Here is a 7,421-nt window from a genome sequence, read left to right as displayed (position 1 = left end):
TTGCCACGCCTCCCAATTCTTCCTCTTCCAAACTTTCTGGCTCAGTGCTTGGGAGGGCCCCTCCTCCTCCCCTCCTGTCACACCCCTCTCTAGCTGAACACCAGCCATTCATTCCCGTTATCGGGAAGCTGAAGTCTAAACACCCAGCTGGCAGTGAGGGCCATCACAGCATGGCTGCGTGCCACTAATCTCTCCAACCAGGTCTCCCGCCACCGGCCTGCCAGTGCTCTGCCCTCTGGCTGTGCCGCAATCCACTGTTCTCTACTGACATCATGCAAGAGCCGATCAAATCAGGTCACAAATACAACAGGTGTATCCAGGAACTCCAAGTGGATTTTCTCTTGCCTGTGTTGTTTCTAATCGGCTTTTGAGGCATAATTTATATGCAATAAAATGCATACATGTTAGGTGTACCGCACCATGGATCTTGACACAGGCATGCACCTGGGTGACCGCACCATAATCCAGGTGTAGAACACTTTTCAACACCCCAGGAAATCCCTTGTGTCTCTCCCCAATCTCCCTCCTTGCATCCTGTATCAGAAAACGCTGCTCTGCCCTCTAGGGCCACATAAATGCGGCATATCTTCCTTTCTGACTGATTGCCTTCATGTTTTTAAGCTTAGTTCATGTTGTTTTGTATTTCAGTAATTTCTTTCTTTTTTTAGGGGGGTACCAGGGGTTGAACTCAGGGGCACTCAACCACTGAGCCACATCCCCAGCTCTCCCTCCACCTTTTTTTTTTTTTGTATTTTATTTAGAGACAGTGTCTTGCTGAGTTGCTTAGGGCCTCACTAAGTTGCTGAGGCTGACTTTGAACTTGTGATCCTCCTGCCTCAGCCTCCCAAGCCACTGGGATTACAGGCGTGCACTGTGCCTGGCTTCATCTCTCTTTTGGGTCCTCCCATTTTCTATCTCCTTTCCATCATATCAAGGTACAATCCTGAGGAGTAAGTGTTAGGAGACACAGGAAGTGCGGGAGGGCTCGCGGGAGCACTCCAGAGAGTGGGTGCTGGAGCTTGGTGTTGGAGTAGGAGTAGGAGTTGGATGAACAGAGAGAGGAATGGCGTCCTGGGTGGAGAGGACAGCCCCAGCCAGTGCTATGGGCATTCTAGAGGGCACGAGGAGGTGTGGGAGGGTGTGGGCCAGGGGTGGGGTGGAGGAGAGGGGCAGGAGAGAAGGTGTGAAGCCGGGTGCAGGAAGCTCATCCTGAAGGCTCTTGTCGGAGAATGAACACGAGATGATTTTGGATTTTCAGTGACTGCTGATGCTCATGTTCTGTCCAAGTCTGTCCGCTGGGTAGTGAGCTCCCTTCAAGATGTCCCTGTCCTTATGTGGCTCAAGTGGTAGCGTGCTAGCCTGGCATGTGTGCAGCCTGGGTTCGATCCTCAGCACCACATACAAACAAAGATGTTGTGTCCGCCGAAAACAAACTAAAAAATAAATATTAAAAAAAAAAGATGTCCCTGTCCTTGTTGTATCACTTTATGGTCCTCTTGGCTTCTTTGAGACTTAGTCCTATTCATGTTAAAATGGTGACCTCAGGGCCTCCTTTAAGTCCTCCCCCTGATTCCGGGCTGGCTTTCCGTGTGACTCTTGTGGCTTCAGGGACGTGTGTGTGTGTGTGTGTGTGTGTGTGTGTGTGTGTGTGTGTGTGTTCTCTTCCCCTCTCTTTCTGTCTCTGTCTGTCTGTCCCTCTTGCTCTCTCGCTCTCACCCCCGCCTCCTTCTCCCCCTCCCCTTCTCTGTTCCCTTGAGGAAGAGGAAGGGAAGCTGCCTGAGGTGGGTTGGGGGCGGGTGACCTCTTAGCTGACCTCAGTGATAGTGATATTGCTGTCACCTTGCTTAGGTCCTTGCTGCTGGCCAAGCTTGATGACTGCCAGTTCAGGGTGGCTAAAGAGGCCCCGCCAGCCCTGATGAGGGTCTCATTCCAATCAGTGGCCCCAGGCAGGGACAGCTCCTGGGACAGCCATCCTCTGTCTTTGTCCCTCCAAGTCACATCCTCAACCCCAGGCCTGGGGTCAGAACTGGCCAGTTTTCCTTCCCTGTGGGAGTCTCAGGGAGGCCCCTGCTGCTTCTCCTGCTGCCCCCTACCACCTGCCACCGTCCCATCCCTGGCCCGTGTTCTTCCCCCCTCCTCCTCTGGGCGCGGGGCAGTTCAGCCGATAGCCAGGTAGGAAAGGAGATGTCAGTCTCCACTTGTTGCACTGCCCCTAAATTTCTAGAAGCTTCTCTCTGGGGGTCCTTCTTCCTTGCCTTATTTTAGGGGAACTGACTCCCGTAGGATGGTGAGGGGAAAGGACAGCTCAGGGTCTTTACCACCTCATGAAAGTGGCTTAATCAAGAGCCTGGTGTGGGCAGCTTTGGGTTCTGCCCAGATGGGGGCCAGCAGCAAGTGGAGGATGGACAGGCTCTGCACAGGGCTGTGGGGTTGGACCCCAGAACTCCACAGGGGACAGAACACGGTGCTGTGTTGGTTTGCTAGGGCTGCTGTAACAGTAAGCGAGGTGGCTTAACAGAAATCCCTTTTCTCACTGTTCTGGAGGTTGAGGGTCTGAAGTCAAAACGTTGGCAGGGTCGGTTCCTTCTGAGGGGTATGAGGAAGGATCTGTCCCGTGCCTCTTCCCTGCCTTCTGGTGATTGGCAGGCAGCCTTAGCTATTCCTGGGTGGGACATGCCTCACATCGCTCTCTGCCCTAAGGTTGCCCTAAGGTGTGTTGACTGCACCCAAACCTCCCTGTCCTAGGGATGCCATACTGAATTAGGACCCACCTTGATGATCCCATTTTAATCTAACTTATTATATCTGCAATGACCCTGTTTTAAAATAAAGTCACATACTGAGGTACTGGGGTTAGGACTCCGACATATGATTGGGGGGATATAAGTTAACCCCTATTGGTACCCTATCAGCTACAGGAGTGACTGTGGCAACTTAAGTCAAGGAGATGCTGAAATTTGAGTCCTGTCCTTCTCTGTGCCTATATCCCACCCCCCAGATGGGGTTAACAGTGTCAACTTGCAGGGTTCGTGTGGGGATTCCATAGGGGACATTTGGGAGTGTGCTGGGCTCCTGCTGGCCACTGACTCTGGGCAGTGACTTCATCTGGATTAGGGGCATCCCCTGAGCTGGCCTCCTGGGAAACCTTGTATTACTGGAAAAGCAGAAGCAACAGTAGAGAAAAACTTCTCATCACCTTTCTCACTTCCCCTTTGGCCAGGAATTTGGAAGCTCCTGTCAATATAGAGTTTAAGTTCCTCAAAAGCTCTGGGCTGAAGCACTTGCCTCCTGTGGGTGTTTGGACAAGTGCTATCTTCATTGGACCTGCTGGGGCATCTTGGGCACGTCCCTTTGCCACATCATTCTGAGATTGGCCTTCCCACCAGTCTCCACCTAAATCCCTCCGCTCCCAGGGAGGGAGGGCAGGCCAACCTAGAAACACCTGTGGCTGGACTACCCCTTGGTAGCTTTTCTTCTTCCAGCAAGTGGGCCCCTTGACCCCTTTCTTAGGTCCACTCTAGATATTAACCAGCAGTGTGGGCTTTGCAATTTTCATAGGTACTTGATTCTAGGCTCAATCCCATTCCCCAGGGACTGGGCTGATGCCATACTTTACTGGACCAAATCATATCTTAAGAAGCTCTGTCTGTCCGTGATAACAATAGAGATTCAGAGGGTACAAAAGGGTGAAAATAACTTTCCTCTGCCCCTGGCCCTGGTCTTCCAGCTCCCTTCCCCAGATGTAGTGTCCTTCTCATTCTTCCAGAAGTAGTTTGTGACCACAGAAGCAAATGGACAGGACAACCCAAGCCTTCTCCATCTTGCTTTTTGCACTTTACTGCAGAGCTTGGGGATGGCTCCATGTCGGCCCGGGCAGATCTGGCTCACCCATTTGAATGACTGGAAGCATTTCACAGCTTATTTTAATCAGTCTGCTTTTGATGGACATTTGCATGAGTTGCTTTCTTGCTTTGACAAACCTCACTCCAAAGTATCACCGTGAGATTGTCTTCATGCGAATGAAGACAATCTGCGGGAGTTATTCTGAGAAGCAAATGTTCTGGGTGACAGGATATTGGCATTAACCATTTTTTGCTGGATTTTTGATAGATTGCTTTCAAATAAGACGAATCCGTTTCCATCTGTTTTGTTATGGAAAGGGCTGAGGTCCTCTGTGGAACGGAGGCAGGAACTGAAACACAAGTCTCATCTGTAGCCCAACACATGTCCACTCCTTATGATGGACCCAGCCTGATTCCATCTTAAGGTTGGGAGCCATCTCATCACAATGTCATGAAAAGTTCATTTCTGTTTTACTGTAAAATAATAAGATTTCTATTTGGCCTGACCATAATTTGATGTTTAAAAAAAAAAAAAAAACTTGCTTGGGATTCTTGCCTGGCTTTGAACTTGCCCGTGCCCGGCTGTCCCTGACAAGATAACAACCCTCCCTGGAATCCAGCTGCTCCTCCTTGACTTTGATGTTAGGATCTGAGTTTGCCCCTACCTTGAGATGTTAAACAATGTAGATCATAAACCTGCTAACTGCCCTAGTATTACACTTGACAGAACCCTGTCAACTGTCAGTTCCCAAGACACCCTCCTATTTGTAACTTTTTGTGTTATAAAAACTTCTCTGTCACCAGACCAGTTGCTGTTCTTGGCCCTGTTTTTCCAGGTGAGGCAGCTGCCGGCCAGCTTTTGTGCACATGATATAAGCTTGCTTTAGTTTCGTTTAAACTGGACTTGGTGGTCTTTTTTTTGCATCATGGTTCAACATTTGGAGGCCCCAGTGAGATTCAGAACACCAAAATTCTGAAGCTGAACATTCGCTCTGGGACTCCAGGGCCTGAGCGCTGCCCCAGGGTTTGCGCACCTTGAGATGTTCCCAGGCCCTGGGGTGTGCCTTTGGTTCATCAGATTGCTGGAGTGAATTGTTGCACTAAAACAATTAGCAAGCATCCAGTGAGGAGGCCTCCATAGGTAAGTGGCCTCCATAGGTAAGATAACATCTGGTATCAGGTTTAAGAGTGTCACGAGGGGGCAAAATTGTGATGTAATACAGTCAAGGGGAGAAATAAAGAATGTCACATAAAAATAAATAAAATGAAGATATTGTGTCCCGCTAAAAAAAATAAATAAAAAGAAAAAAAAAAGAATGTCCATATGCTTCTGCCCCTTTCAATGTTTTATTCACTCAAATTATTCAATACAGTTTCATTCTGCAGGTTCTTAATCAAGAAAAATGACAATTCTTAATGCTAGGCACTGCAATCGACATAATCAATTCACAGCAAACAATTCTAGATTAATTTTAGGCATTGCAAAACACACTTAATCATGACAGGCTAATGACAGACATTCTCTCTGCATACTAAGTTCAGAAGTCTCAAGCCTTAGGCTTTATGTCCAAAAGATGCACACTCACTCAGACTGTGGTGATCGGGTCCGGAACCAAGGCAGGCTTTTCCTGGCGTGGAGTGGACGACCAGTTGAGGAGAGTGTAGTAGGGAGAAGTTGCAGCTCTCATCAAGGTCCAGACGAGGCAGTAGAGTTTGAGAGCAGTGAGGATCACACAAAGGATCAGGAACGATGACAAGTGATGGGATGTCAGGTCCACATCAGGCTCTCCAGTTCAAGTGCATCCTTGTTTCGGCTGGCTGAATCCCTGTTCATTTGCTCTATTATTTATACTAAATTTTGGGGCTTTTGATCCCACTTTCAATCCTTATCAGCTACTACCAGATTTCTCAGTGACATCATTTACCCTGGGGTCAGAAACATCTCCTGCCAGGGGCTTCACTCTGTTTATCAGGTGAGGGGAAGTAACTTGTCTGAGGCCATACTGGAGGACTCTGTGGGCGCGCCTAGTCAGACTGCAGGTTTCAAACTGGAGTTTTAAAAATGGAGTTGCTTAGGCTCGGACCTAAGACCATCCTCACAAAGAGAGATCTCTTCTGGGGACAGTGAGGTGCCTGGCAAGGCACATACACACTCCTGTCTAGGACAGTGGCAAAGTGTTGCACTGTCCTCTGGAATTGATCTGGTGTGGAATTCCTTCTGGGGACAGGGAGGTATCTGGTGAGGCACATACAGACATCCCCTCTGCAGGCTAAGTTCAAAGGTCTTAAGCCTTAGGCTTTATGTCCAGCAGATCCACACTCACTGTCTAGGATGGTAGTGAAGTGTCGCACTGTCCTCTGGTCTGGTGGGGACAGTGAGGTGTCTGACAAGGCACATACGCACTCATGTCTGGAGCATTAGCAAGATGTTGTACTGCTCCCTGTTTTTTTGGGGGGGGAGCACCTGGTTCTTGTTCCCCTGTGTCTCATTCTGTGTTCTATGGTTTTTCTGCCTTTTTGTTGTGTGTCTTCTCTGGTATAAACTTAAGGCAATTGAACAACAAAATGGGTAATAAGACAAGTAAGCCTGACATTCCTTTGAACTGTGTTTTAAGAAACTTTGACAAACTTTACCCCGGCCTTCATTAAGCAGGATTATGATTATCCCATCACCAAGGCTCACCTCCGAACTTTCTGTGAGATAGAAGTGTAACGGTGTTCCCTTCACCTTCAGAACGTAGCCCTCATTGCTCTAAGGTTTTTTCCCTCTCTTCTCCCCCTTCCCCTCCCTAGCAGGATTAGGGAGACAGTGTTATCTTTTCTTCCCCAGTTGGCTGCCCTTGAGCACACCCACTGCAGGAGGGGGAAGCCTGCTGGGGGTCTGGGAAGTGAATAACTCCCCAAATAACAAGTGAATCCTAACATGCCCTCAGGGCACCCAGGGAACCCCTACTGGAATATAACCCTTGAAAAATTCTTTTAAACCCCCCCTGTCCCTCCCTCCCTCCTGAGAGTCACAGCCTTTGGGACAGGAGTCCCCTGTGTTTCTCCTTTGCTAGCAAAGCAATAAACCTTCTTTTTCCTTTTTCTCAAAACCTTGTCCTCGTTATTAAATTGGCATTGGTTGATTTTGAGGACAGAGACCAAGCTTTCAATGACAAATTTTGGCACCCCAGATGGGACGGCAGAGCAGTCCCCGCTCTGCTTTCTTGGGCAGGCCTGGCACTCCAAGTGACTGTACTTGCACGCTGAGGATGTAAGGTGAACTTTTTGAGAGCTGACTACTGGAAAGTTAGGAGACTGGCGGATGTGCCTGGGGTTGAACCAAACCAGAGGAGCATTCCTGTAAGTAAAGGGAGGGACTGAGAGACTCCCAGCAGCTGCCAAGCCCCTTTTGCTTTGGGGAACTCCCACCTTTCTTCCCTGCACTGTCAGGACTGCTCCATTTTTGTTTACTTTAAGAAAAAGGAAACACAACAACAAGACCCTTGATTCCACACTTCTGGTTCCCCCTTTGTGGGAGCATCTGGTCCCCTCGTGAGGACATCTATGGTGCCACTCGTGTAGCAGTCACGTTAA

This window comes from Marmota flaviventris, chromosome 2 (genome assembly GCF_047511675.1).
Source record: "Marmota flaviventris isolate mMarFla1 chromosome 2, mMarFla1.hap1, whole genome shotgun sequence".
NCBI classification, from domain to species: domain Eukaryota; kingdom Metazoa; phylum Chordata; class Mammalia; order Rodentia; family Sciuridae; genus Marmota; species Marmota flaviventris.
The sequence above is the reverse complement of the archived record's forward strand: the minus strand, read 5'-3'. Positions refer to the sequence as shown.